The 14728-nt window shown below is 35.7% G+C and overlaps 1 protein-coding gene across 7 annotated transcripts in view; it reads right to left on the reverse strand.

The window, feature by feature from the left end:
• Nucleotides 1-14728, reverse strand: part of LAMA2 (laminin subunit alpha 2) — a 676086-nt gene that overhangs the window by 479158 nt on the left and 182200 nt on the right. The gene's annotated exons all lie outside the window — the stretch shown is intronic.

Genomic DNA, 14728 nt, shown 5'->3' on the forward strand with positions numbered 1-14728 from the left:
ACATAAATACTATGTGTTATCAAAAGAATATTACCTTTCTTTCTGGGTCTTAATTATGGATTTTAAGGCTCTTTTTAATTTTTCATCTCTATTATTTAGCTAGAAAGAAGGTCCTGTCTCTAGGACACATTCTAAAAAACAAATATTCTGTTGAAGTTATTGGTAAAAGATCTCACTAAATCTTCCATCTTCCATTTCATATATTTTACATCTAGTATTAAGACATAATTGCACGTTAATGTTTCCTCACAACTATGCAAATATATTTTTATGGTCATTTCATGCTCCAGTTATCCTTTGGTGTAAATAATTATTAAAACTTCTTTATCCCCAGACTAGAGAAGATAGAGAATGTTTATTTTGGAAAACCATTTTTTACTGCTTTCCATGCTATCCAGCAATATTATAAAGCAGTATATTGCCAGAAACAAGCCATTATAGTAGTCCATGATCATACACCAGTAATTATGTCTTAGATATAATAGAAGTTTTTGACTTCCATAGATACAATCTCAGACGTCCATCTAAGTGTAGGGCTGGGGAGATTTTTTTTTATTCCCTCTGAGAACCAAATTCAGTCTCTTTTCTTCCTGTAACTTAATGTCAGTTGTGCTTCATACATGTCTAGCATTTGCATATTATAGACCTTTTTTCAATAACAGTATAGCAAAGTCACTCATCAAAAGCCACTCTTTAATGAAAAATCTGTTCTTGGAGAAGGTACATTTGAGTTTACAGATAATTTGACTCTGTGGAGAAAATATGCTGACCATCTAGGTTGTTTCAGCTCTATATATGTGCCAAGTAGGTCTATATCAATTCAGCTTCTGATAGAAAGTCATTCTTCGCTGGGCATGGTGACTCACACCTGTAATCCCAGCACTTTGGGAGGCTGAGGTGGGTGGATCACTTGAGGTGAGGAGTTCAAGACCAGCCTGGCCAACATGGTGAAACCCTGTCTCTACTAAAAGTACAAAAATTAGCAGGGCATGTTGGTGGGCGCCTGTAATCCCAGCTACTCAGAAAGCTGAGGCAGGAGAATTGCTTGAGTCCCAGAGATGGAGGCTGCAGTAAGCCGAGATCACATCACTGCACTCCAGACTGGGAGACAGAGGAAGACTCTGTCAAGAAAGACAGAAAGAGAGAGAGAGAGAAGGAAGGGAGGAAGGAAGGGAAGGAAGGGAAGGAAGGAAGGAAAGACGGAGGGAAGGAAGGAAGGAAGGAAGGAAGGAAGGAAGGAAGGAAGGAAGGAAGGAAGGAAGGAAGGAAGGAAGGAAGGAAGGAAGAGAAAGAAAGAAAGAAAGAAAGAAAGAAAGAAAGAAAGAAAGAAAGAAAGAAAGAAAGAAAGAAAGAAAGAAAGAAAGAAGAGAAAGAAAGAAAGAAAGAAAGAAAGAAAGAGAGAGAGAGAAAGAAAGAAAGAAAGAAAGAAAGAAAGAAAGAAAGAAAGAAAGAAAGAAAGAAAGAAAGAAAGAAAGAGAAATAACTTTTCTGACTAAATCTCATGACTTGATATTTTACTGAGATCCCTAGATCTTGAATTTGTGTTTTCTGCCTTATCCTCAAAGCTTGGCACATAGTAGGGACAGAGTAGGCACTCAATGTATTTGTAAAATAAATGAATAATTAGATTATAAATATTGGACTCATAAATGTTTGTCTGTATCATCTGCATATAATAATAATAATTATAATCATAATAGCCAGCATCGTTGAATGTTTGCAATGTGCCAGGCACTATTGTCAGACACTGTTCCTACATTATTTTTCTGCATGAACTGATTTGCTACACGAAACATCCACATGAGCTTCATACCACTATTATCTCTATTTTATTAAGAAGGCACAGAGGTGTTAAGTAACTTGCGCATGATTACAGCTAGCAAGTAGCAGAGCTATGATTTGAACCAAAGCAATCTGGCTCCAGAGTCTATCCTCTTAATCACTCCACTAAATGGCATCTACAATGTTGTATGAAACCAACATAGATCTAGTGCTACCTTGTGGACCTGGTTGGCCTTGGAATTGAAAGAAACAAAAAATTAAAAAAGAAAGTAAATTAGGAAAATTTTTATAATATTTGATTATTAGACTTGTATGTATTGATTATTATGATTTCTTTAAAGATAATAGTACAGTAAAAATGGCAATTATAAATAGTTTAAATCTTTATTGTAATCACTGTAAAAAATTCCATAGGAAAATGAATTCAAAAGATCAAGTGACAGCTCAGTTCTTGTCTCAGTCATGCTTAAGATCTCCCAAAGAGCTGCACCCAAACAATCTGTTCTTTCTTTTCTCCTCCCCATACATACATCTTTAAAATCCCTTGATTCTGCTCCTCCAAAATAGTGCCCCCCAGCTCTCATTTGGCCTCCTGCCTTGTGTTTTTCTCCAGGTGAAAGTTGAGGTTCCCAATTTTTCCTGATTTGCCAAGGGTACCTACTTTTTCACTTAATCTCTATCTCATTTATTGCTCCTGATAAATTTATTCCCCCCCTCATCTCTGTGCTCTCTGGCCCCAACACGATGAAACAGTCTGTCAATGTGATGTAAGGAAAGCTAATGTAATATTTGGTTACAGAAATATTAAACATTCATAAAGTATTATTTATTTCATTAGAAAATGTAATGTTTTATAAAAAGTAGAGTACCATATAAAAGTTTTTACCTTTTTTCTTTTTATCTTTTCCATGATATAAGGCTTAGTGAAAACTGTCTAACAATTTTGTGAAGTTTATCAGGTTAACAATTTTGTGAAGTTTATCAGACCATCGAATTTAAAAATAATTAGATGGTCTCCACGCCATTATCTATCTTAGACATTTTATTTTCTAGGTAAATAAATGATATATGATTAAATAAATAAAGTTTGTCTGTATATCTGTCTCTTTTGTCATTCATCACCATTTTGCATTTAACTGTACAACTATTCTTTCATCAAATATGTTTCGAGCACATATCATGCCAGACAGTAAAGGATCTGAGAATAAAACTATTGCTAAGATGGGCTTATCATGGGAAGTAATCTTGAGCTGAATTTTCAAGGAGAAATAGAAGTTTATCTGTTAGGGAAAATGAAGAAAGTAAAACCAAACATACCAGGCAGAGGAAATGGCATATGAGTATGGTCTCTATGCTGAAAGCTTATGTGAATGATGAGTGAGTCAGAGTACTTGAATCTGTAATTGTTCAACATACAAGATTATGTAATTTTCTGGATATAGATGCAGATATATATACAGATACAGATAGGTTACACACTGAATATACATAATGGTTGATACGGTTTGGCTGTGTCCCTACCCAAATCTCATCTTGAATTGTAGCTTCCATAATCCCCATGTGTTGTGGGAGGGACACGATGGGAGATATTTGAATCATGGGGGCAGGGTTTTCTCATGCTGTTCTCATGCTAGTAAATAAGTCTCATGATATCTGGCAATTTTATAAAGGGCCGTGCCCCTGCACATGCTCTCTTGCCTGCCACCATGTAAGAAGACCTGCCTTTGCTACTTCTTTGCCTTCCACCATGATTGTGAGGCCTCCCCAGCCATGTGGAAATGTGAGTCTATTAAATCTATTTTTCTCTATAAATTCTCCAGTCTCGGGTATGTCTTTATTAGCAGCATGAGAATGAACTAATACAATGGCGCACTTACATATTAACACAAACCACTGTTTATTTGTCACTGTTAGTAATTTGTTTTAGTGGATTTTTCTCCAGTTCTTTAAAATTTAATTTACAGTATAGAAAAATAGGTAGTAAGAACGAAGAGACATGCTGGGAATCTGTAAAATTATACTTCTCTTGCTGGCTTATATGATGAGTTTAAGTAGTCTAGCTCCATCTGCCCCCTTCAAAGACAGCCAGTGTACTTACACAAAAGTCATCACAGGCAGGTGCTAACATTTCTAAAACTTCACCAAGGCATTGTCAGTTTTTCTCTTGAATTTTTGCTGCCTCCCTCAGCACTGACTAGTTTTGACCCTGACCATGGCCTCAGTCCTGTTTTGCAGGTATGGGTAAGACTCCCTGTGCCCTGCTTTGGTGAGCCTTGAAAGAGCTGATTGGAGCAGGCAAGACCTGTACTTTCCCAGGCCTGAGCAATCATGGGAGGAAGAGAACAGACCAGGGAAAAAGTATTTTCTTCATGTTGTATGTTTAGAAAATATAGGCCGGGCGCGGTGGCTCAAGCCTGTAATCCCAGCACTTTGGGAGGCCGAGACGGGCGGATCACGAGGTCAGGAGATCGAGACCATCCTGGCGAACATGGTGAAACCTCGTCTTACTAAAAAATACAAAAAACTAGCCGGGCGAGGTGGCGGGCGCCTGTAGTCCCAGCTACTCGGGAGGCTGAGGCGGGAGAATGGCGTAAACCCAGGAGGCGGAGCTTGCACTGAGCTGAGATCCGGCCACTGCACTCCAGCCTGGGCGACAGAGCGAGACTCCGTCTCAAAAAAAAAAAAAAAAAAGAAAATATAGAATTGGATTATACCCCAATTATCCCACATAATTAAATAATTAAAGAGAGCAAAATCATACAGCTACAAAGGGATTACAGAGTAGAAGAAACATTGATTCTGAAGCTATTCTATATTCTTCATATTATTTGATTCCCACATAACCCATTGTATAAATTTTATTAATTCCACTTTATAAATGAAGGAAGTGCAGCTCAGAGAAGATAAACAATATGTACAAAGTTATGAATTAGTAAGACTGATAACTATGATTTCAAGAGAACTCTTTAAAAAGCTTACAAGACTTCTTGTCAGGGCCTAAAGTAGAACCAAAATCTGGTCCTTGGCAAAGCTTATTTAACTCTTTAATAAAATATGTAACTTATCCCTCACCAATCCATTATTGCTTCATAGAGTTTTCTAACCATAAAACTAAAGATACTAATAAAATTTACATTTAGGATCTTTCAATTCTTGTCTTTGATTTGTTTCTATTACAGTTGTTGATTATGTGCTCAAAAATTAACCTTTGCACAATTTAATTGCCTTGTTTTATAGTCAGGGAACAGTTGCTTTATGAAATTTCGTCAGCTATTTTGCTGTTTATTTTTAAAAATCAGTTAAGCATATTGGTCAGTGAAGGTCTCCAATTAGTTGCTAATGACCAGTTTGAAGAATGAATCAATATCTGAGCTTTTATTGAATCTTCAGCATGTCTTATTATAGATTGCAACCCATTTTCATTATATGTTAAATCTATTATGCTGTGCCTACTTATTCCCATTCAAAAGCACCAGGGCAATATTTATTTCCATATTCAATATGTGTTACTTGGTTAAGATTATGTAAATATTAGGAGTGTAAATGAACTATAAATAACTGATGAACCTTTAGAGAGTATTGACTTACAGCTTCTTAACTCAATGTAAGGTCCTGTAATGTTAATGACATAAAAGCCAGTGATCATTATCCATACAACTATGATTGACATTTTTTTTCTGCATAGCACTAGACTAAATTGGTTGGAGTTCTGGTTATAAGGAACAATGTCTGAACAAAAAATCAAACAATATTCTGTTTATACTATATATTTTATTAGAGATTAGACTATTCATATAATATATAGAATAATATATTCTGTTCTATAGCATATATATATATATGTGGTAACAGAATATCTAGAAAAAGGCTAAGTGTATATCATGTGAAAAATTGAAATTCTGCTACAATATGGCAAACATTTGAAAAAAATCACCAAATTTCCACTGTTTTTATTTGGATGTATTTATACTGTATTTGCTTTCTCAAATAATGTAGTATGTTCATACATGTTGGCATGATTTTGATGATCTACATTCTCAAAATCCCACTTTTTGGTTTCAAATGGCAGAAGCATTTTAAAATCTACTTATGGAGGTTCTATTTTTAATAATTGTGAAGTAGCTTTTATCGGAGCAAAGTTCCCATAGATAACAGCTATAAATCCTGTGTATATATTTGGTGTATATACACCAAATATATATATACGCCTATATATATACACACACACATATATATACACCAATATATATACACCTATATATATTTAGTGTGTGTGTATATATATATACACACACACACACACACGTGTGTGTGTATATATATACACACAGCAAACACCAGATACCTGGAGTGCACCCAACAACAGGTAAGCCAGGAGGGCTATGAATACTTAGAAGGAAAAGGCACTGGATGGCTAAAACTCAAATAGAAACCCACAGTTTTACTGGATTGAAGAACTAGTCAACAAAACTAAAAATAGCCACAGCAGCTGTAAAGAGAGGGCCACAGAAAGGGAGCCTCAATCTGTGCATAAACTCCATTCAAATTGCTCAGTGATGCCACACCTACACATGCCCTAGGCAGATTCCAAGTAGTCCAACTAGGACTGAAAAACTGAACAGAGATTTTAGGTCGTGCACTCTACAGGAAAGAAAAGTTTGGGCCCAGTCAAGTTAACCAACTGATGCAACAACAAAAAAGAATGAGTGAGTGCTCTTCAGAGGAACGTAACAAAACCCAGAGTTTCTACAATATGCTATTCATGACATCCAGGTTGCAATAAAAAAAAAAAAAAAACCTAGACATATAAGAAAGCAATACAAAGTAACTCATACTTATGAGAAAAAGCAATCAATGGAGACTGTACTGAGATCAACCAGATGTTGGAATAAGCAAACAAGCATCTTCAAGCAGCTTTTAAACTGTACTCAAGGACACACACACATACACAAAATTATTGTACCAAAAAAGAAATAGTAACAACAAAAAATATTGAATATAAACTCTGTAACTGAAAAATGTAACACAGTATCTAGAATTAAAAAAAAATCCACTATATGTGATTAATAGAAAATTGGAGATGATAAAAGAAAGTATAAGTACACTTGAAGTCAATAGACTTTTTCCCTCTTAAATTCTTTTAAATGCATATTAATATTTAAGGCAAAAATCACATCATTGCCTATGTTTGTAAATAGAATATATATGACAACTATAATGAAGAAATGGTGGGTGAGAGATCATGGTAACTGGACCTATATATTGGCAAAGTTCTCATGTTTTAGATTAAATGGCATTATATTAAAGAGATTGACAACAGCAAATATTAAAAAGTTTGTGGAACAACTGAAAGTCTGCTGCGTTGCTATTGGGAATGTAAATTAGCATAACCTTTTTAGAAAACAGGTAGTTTTTAATAAATACAAAAGTCCTTCACATTTTCCCCTGTTAGGTACATATCCAAGATAAACAACACTACATGTCCATAAAAAGACCTAAAAAAAAAATGTTCCTAGAAGTTTTTATCATAATAGCCAAACCTAGAAACACCTTAGGTTTCCATGAAATGGGAGAAATGATACAAAAACTGTGGTGTATTTAAACAATGAAATATTATTCAACATAAAAATGGAACAAATTACTGATACACACAACAACGCTGATGACTCCAAAAAGGATTGTGCCACATAATAGAAGTTTACACCAAAGAGTGGATACTCTATTATTCATTTATATGATTTTTTTAAACATACCTAATCTTTTGGGAAAATAAAACAGGAAAAATGGTTGCCTTTGGGGGCTTGGGGGCAGAGTCTGACTGGGAAGGGGCATAAAGAAAATTTCTGGGATGATGATAATATTCTTGATAGCAGTTTGTATTATAATGGTGTATGTATTTGTTAATTAAATATTACATTCAGTGAGTGAATGTTACACTGGGTGATAATTTATGCATTTCAATGTAGATAAATTTGAGCTTGAAAAGAAATATAGCAGTATTTAACTCCAGTTAACGATATTCATGATCATGTGTATAGGAATGAGGTTTGCAGTATATTAAAAGATAAAATGGATTTATGGGTTGATATGTTCAGATGGCTAGATATGTGATAAAGCAAATATAGTCACATGTTAATTTATCATTATTATTATTATTATTATTATTATTATTATTATTGACATAGAGTCTTGCTCTGTCACACAGGCTGGAGTACAGCTGTATGATCTCAACTCCCTGCAACCTCTGCCTCTCAGGTTCAAGTGATTCTCCTGCCTAAACCTCCCGAGTAGCTGGTATTGCAGGCACCTGCCACCACACCCAGCTATTTTTTGTATTTTTAGTAGAGACGGGGTTTTGCCATATTGGCCTGACTTCAACTGATTCGCCTGCCTCAGCCTCCTAAAGTGTTAGGATTACAGGCATGAGTCACCGCACCTGGCATTAACTATTATTATTTTTTGAGACAGGATCTCATTCTGTTGCCCAGGCTGGAGTGGAATGGCATGATTATAATACTTCACTGTAACCTTGAACTCCCGGGCTCAAGCAATCCTCCTGCCTCAGCTTCCTGAGTAGCTATAAGTACAGGCATGCAGCACTGTGCTAGGCCCACTTTTTTTTTTTTTTTTTTTTTTTGGTAGAGACATGGTCTCACTATGTTGCCTGTGCTGGTCTCAAACTCCTGTCCTCAGGCAATTCTCCCACCTCAGCCTCCCTAATCCCTGGGATTACAGGCATGAGCCACTATACTTGGCCTAATTTTAGAATCTATATTTCGAGTACGTAGTGTTCACTGTATGATTCTTTCAACCTTACCATGTGCATGAAAATTTTCAAAATAAAATGTTGGTCAAAAAAAATCTATAGAAATATGACACATACGTAAGATTTATCTCAGTCATTGGATTTTATGTATTTTCAATATCAGTATCAATAAAAAGTTAGATTGACATTTCTTAAATCAACTGTAGAAAAGGATGTTGGATACGGCAAAGGAAAACTATCTTATCAACTTCCTTCAGAATCAGAGGAACCGGGCAAAAAGATAGTCCTGGATGAGCAAAATTGCTGAGTTTTTCCAAGAAACCCACAGGTCTGCAATCAGCAGGTGACTATTTCTCTTGTACAGTTTTCCAGTTGTTTAATCTCATATAAATAAAGAACTTGGACTTAAAATCATGTCTGATGCATAAGTGTTTTCTTTTGAAGTACTGTATAAGTCAATGAGAAATTCATTGAACCATTAAGGGGTCTGCTGTGTGGCATAGGGAAGGCTACTTCCTTAGGCTTCAGGCAGGCAATGTTCCTCTAGGTGATGAAGAAGAAGGATGTTGTCTAGTGGCAAGAAGAATTTAGTTCAAAGAAGCCTAGTTCAAACTTGAATTTTACAAACGAAGAAACAAATGCCCAGAATTTAAATGACACAGCTGGTTTTCAAACACAGTTTTCAAAATTCCAAATGAGTGAAAATTTTATTGTTAAAGATCTACTGTGTTTCACTCTCCTTCCTACTCTAAACCAAAACATTTATCACCTCCTGCATCATTCCTGAGTCTTATGCCATCTATTTCTACCTTCTATAAACACACTCATGGGCCAACTTTCATCACAGCTTTACAAGTTCTATGATATATTTCCAAAGTTCTCAATTTTAAGAAAGTACTCCTCTTTGCAAGTGAAGCCTTCGTTTCCTCTAGCAGTGACACCACTTCTGCAGATCTCCTCAATGGATTCATAAAATCACTGGGGAAAGACAAGTAGCCTCCTTCTGCTTCCTGAAGGCCACTTACAAATCAGTTTCTTTCATTGTCACTCAATAGCTTCATTTCTTTTCATTTGTTTAATGTTTTTAAGACAGGGTCTCACTCTGTTGCCCAGGCTGGAGTGCAGTGGCATGATCATGGCTCACTGAAGCCTCTATCTCCTAGGCTCAAGTGATACTCTTGCCCGAGCATCCAGAGTAGGTAGAACTACAGGTGAAAGCCATCAGACCCAGCTAATTTCTATTTTTTAAAAAAATTATTGTAAAGATGGATCTTGCTGTGTTGCCCAAGTTGATCTCAAACTCCTGGCCTCAAGTGATCCTCCCACTTCGACCTTCCAAACTGTTGAGATTACAGGCATGAGCCATCATGCTTGCCCAATAACTTCTTTTCGAAAAGTGCAAATAATCCACCCTTTCCACATACTCATCTCCATTATTGGCTGACTTCATGAAGACTGTCCACAAAAATATTGGTACCTAGTTCACAGTCACCTTTGTTCCTGAAATTTCTGTCATTCTTTCTAGGTAGATAAACATCAACCAGCATTAATAAAATGTGACTCCACAGAAACCAGAAAATGTTAAAAGATACTTTGTGAACAAATATGTCTTACTTTTCCCCATTCTAAGATTTCTGCTTCCAGTTTAATTACTTTTTGTCTCTACCTCAAATTCAGCTACACACACCACTCCCCCACCACACACACATCAACGTTTATATTCGGATATCCTATCCTTACTTTACATTTATTATAGTAGCATCCTAACCCAGGGTCCCCAACTCCCAGGCTGTGGACCAGTACCAGCCTGTGGCCTGTTAGGAACAGGGCCGCACAGCAGGAGGTGAGTGGCTGGCAAACAAGCATTACTGTCTGAGCTCTGCCTCCTGTCAAATAAACAACAGTATTAGACTCTCACAGGAGCATGAACTGTATTGTGAACTGTGCATGTGAGGGATCTAGGTTACAAGCTACTTATAAGAATCTAGTGCCTGATGACCTAAGGTGGAACAGTTTCATCCTGAAACCATCTGCCCTGACCCCTGTCAATGGAAAAATTGTCTTCCACAAAACTGGTCCCTGGCGTCAAAAAGGTTGCGCACCACTGTCCTTCCCAGTCTTCCTGCATGACTCCACTCCCATTAATCTTCCCCATTGTTGAAATTATCTTCCCCAAAACTCACTTCCTTGTTTAAAGACTTTTGTGAGTTGCCTATCACCTGTAGTGTAGTAGACAAACTCCTTGGTGATCTCAGCATTTATAATCAGGGCCCCCTTTCTACCTGTTTGAACTCATCTGTTGCTATCCTCCTGCATGCCTTCTTATACACCTAGTGAACTGATATCTTCCTATTTACAAATATAGCAGGCATTTTGAAAATGCTTTGTGATGACATTATCTTGTCTCTTCAACAAAGAATGTTCTCCTTTTTTGTTGCATGGTCATCTTTCATGACCTAGCTCAAATATTCCCTGCTCTGTGAAAGTGTTTTCTGACTTTGCCCCACAGAATTTTCTGTTTCTTTCTCGGTGTCCATATACTACTTACTTGATATTTAGTAGAACCCTCACCATACTGTAACTTTAATATTTTTTACAGTGGCTCTCTAGTCTATAAAATTACTGAGGGCATGGATAACACTAGCTGGAATATATTGCCACTCAAATTTAAATTTGCTGAATGAGAATAAGTACATGCACTGTATAATCTTTCTTGAGAAAATTATGGCAAATGAAGGCCATTAAACTACTCAGACTCTTAATTTGGTGGAAATGTAGAACTGTTTTGGTACACTAGCTAAGTGAAAATATTCAAAGAGAAAGCCAACCTGTATGAAAAATGTGGCAGACCTTCATCATTTCTTGACTGTCCAACATTCATCCTCCATTTCTTTTCTTGAGTAATTGGCATTGTGTTTACTATTGAGGGTATGCAGTGTCCTGCCTCCTGCCAAGGAAGTGTAAACAGAGGAGAACTTTTTTCTCCCTACCCTATAGCAATTAGGGCATGTGCACGTGACTTTGGCCTAGGAATCTGACTCTTGAGCATGTGAAGCACAGACTAGAGAGATAAGGAAAATCAGATAATGATAGTGGCAGAGATAGTCATATCAGAGGAATTAAAGAGGAAGTAGTGATGGCGGCAGCAGTAAGCAATGACTATTCTGTACACATATCAAAACCTAGGGATGACCTTGCTGTCTGTCATCTTCTCACCCTGGTTTTCAAATTTTCCCATCAACTCTGCAAGTTATATGATATATTTCAAATGTATTCCAGCTTAAGTAAAATAGTATTGGTGGTTTCTGTTGCTTGTGATCAAGAAGGAAGATGGATCTAAATATCACATGTTATGTACACACTCACAGACACACACACACAGAGTGAAGCTAGAAAGATTAAGAGAGAATAACTTGATTATAACTGACAAAATGAATAAATATGTATACAGTTGCTTCATTTAAATATCTACAGAAAAAATGTGAAGGGAAAATGGTAGTAACACTACTCACAGCAATTATACAAAGACTTAATGGTTGTACAATGACCATGATCAGAAGTGAACATAGTGTCACTTCAGGAATTCTGTTTCACAGTGAAAATGTCCATCTAGTTATTTTTCAATGTGCTCTTTATTTTCACTATCTTTAACTGTGTAAAATTTGATAAATCATCTTTTTAAAATGACCTCTATAAAGCTCACATCTTTAAAGAAAATCTTTCTAATGTAGTCTAGCACAAAATTTTAAAAATATATTTTCTTGTTTTATCAGCTTAAATATCAAACTAAATGAATATTGTGGAGTAGCTGTCTTCATTGTTTGTAGCTGGCATATTATTATATTTTTAACTAACATGCAGAGATACCAATAGATACTTATACACACACATACACATACATGTGTTTGTATTTCTCAAATAATGTCTCAACATTTATAGTTAAGTTTGTAAAGACCACCAATAATGTAACTGATAACTGATGAGAGCTGGAGTCTTTCTATGGAAAAGCCATTCAGTCAATGAAACAATTCACTTCAATATATTAATTTTAAAATAACCTCTAAGATATCATACATTGTTTACAAGAATACATGGCAGATTCTCATTCTTTCTGTCTGTCTCTCTCTCTTTCTCTGTCATCTTACTCTTGGTAGACAATATTTCTCCTGCTAGTTCATGCCAAGCACCTATCACCTCTCAAAGGAATAAAATCAAAATTTGTGTTTGAATGATTCTAACGTTCCATTTCAGCTTGTAGGTCTATGGAGCATTTTGAAAAATATTCATGCAAGCAGAAATGTTTGCAAGTGATTCAATACTTAAAAGACAAAAGACAATACACCAATTTAAAATGTTCTAAGACCTATCAAGGAAGAAAAGGAGATACTCGACTGCTGAAATCCTGAGCTATGTGGGTGCGTCAGAGCATACTGGTATAAAACAAAAATGGCACAAAACAAAATGTGGAAGAGAATGATTTCCCGCTGTGCACTGCAGACAGCAAGTTAATGTATTTGATCCACAATGCAGATGAAGGGTTTAATAGATCTGGAAAATCAGCCCAGTTTGAATCATAGCTGTCCTGAAACAACAATGCATAAGAGATTGGGGGGGAAATAATGTTGAATCCGGTTGTTCAGAAGCAAACAAAACCAAAGAGAGCATGTATTCCATTCCTGTTTATAGGACTTTCAGTTTGTCTTGTACTGTTAGTTAGATATGCCCTTTTCAGCTTCCAAAATATAACAGTATTTTCGGAGGCTTCTGAGCTGTTGTGGGCTCTTTTCTTCTTCTTTTTTTTTTCTTTAATCAGAAAAAGTAGTACATGTTTCTCTGTAGAATTAATTTTTAAAATTGTTTGCTATCTTCCTTCCAAACAGATTACAGTGAAAATGTTACATATTTTTATTTTAACCAAAGAGAAAATAAACAGAGCTAACCATACATACTCCAATGGATCTTAGACATGTTTATAGAATACCAATATTTTCTCTGTGTAGTAGATACCCCAAATAAAAGAAGGGCTACGAGGTTCACTATGGACTCAAATGTCATCTAAGCCACTTAGTCCAGCTAAGCAGTATTAGATTTTATTAAATCCCCAACAAAGGACACCATTCATCTAATTAAGATAGGATTACACCATAAACTTGCTGTGATTAAAATTTAGACATACATAAGAAAATGACTATTAAAAGTGAAATACCTAGGAATACATTTAACCAAGGAGGTAAAAGATTTCTACCAGGAATTGTTTATGATTTCTTCAAAACACTGATGAAAGAAATCATAAATGACATAGACAAGTGGAAAAACATTTCATGCTCACGGATAGAAAGAATCAATATCATTAAAGTTACTATGCTACCCAAAACAATCTACAGATTCAATGCAATCCCTATCAAATTTCCAACGTCATTTTTCACAGAATTAGAAAAAACAATTCTAAAATTAATATGGAAACAAAAAAGAGCCAAATAGCCAAAGCAAAAAGATTCTAAGCAAAAAGATCAATGCTGGGAGCATCACATTACCTGACTTCACACTATGCTCTGAGACTATGAGGCTATAGTAATCAAAAAAGCATGGTAATGGTATAAAAATGGCACATAAGGCAATGAGACAAAATAGAGAATGCAAAGATAAATCCATATTCCTACAACTAATCTTTGACAAAGTCAATACAAATAAGCAATGGGGAAAGGACTCCCTATTTAATGACTGGCTAGCACTGTGCGGAAGAATGAAACTGGACCCTGTGTGTCACTATATACAAAAATTAACTCAAGATCAATTAAAGACTTAAATGCAAGACCTGAAACCATAAAAAGAAAACCTGGGAACAATTCTTCTGGACATTGGCCTAGGTAAAGAATTAATGACTAAGACTAATTGCAAAAGCAAATGCAACAAAAACAAAAATGAACAAATGGGACTTAATTAAACTAAAGAGCTTTTGCACAGCAAAGAAACAATTAACAAAAATAAACAGACAACTGCAGAATGGGAGAAAATACTTGCAAACTGTACATCTGACAAATGACTAATATCCAGAAACTATAAGAAACTTAAACAAATCAACAAGAAAAAAAACAAATAGCTCCATTGAAAGTGGGCAAAGGAAATTAACAGACACTTCTAAAAAAAAAAAAAAAAAAAAAAGATAGAAAAGGAAAGACA

The sequence above is a fragment of the Rhinopithecus roxellana genome, chromosome 4 (genome assembly GCF_007565055.1).
Source record: "Rhinopithecus roxellana isolate Shanxi Qingling chromosome 4, ASM756505v1, whole genome shotgun sequence".
In the NCBI taxonomy this organism is placed as follows: Eukaryota; Metazoa; Chordata; class Mammalia; order Primates; family Cercopithecidae; genus Rhinopithecus; species Rhinopithecus roxellana.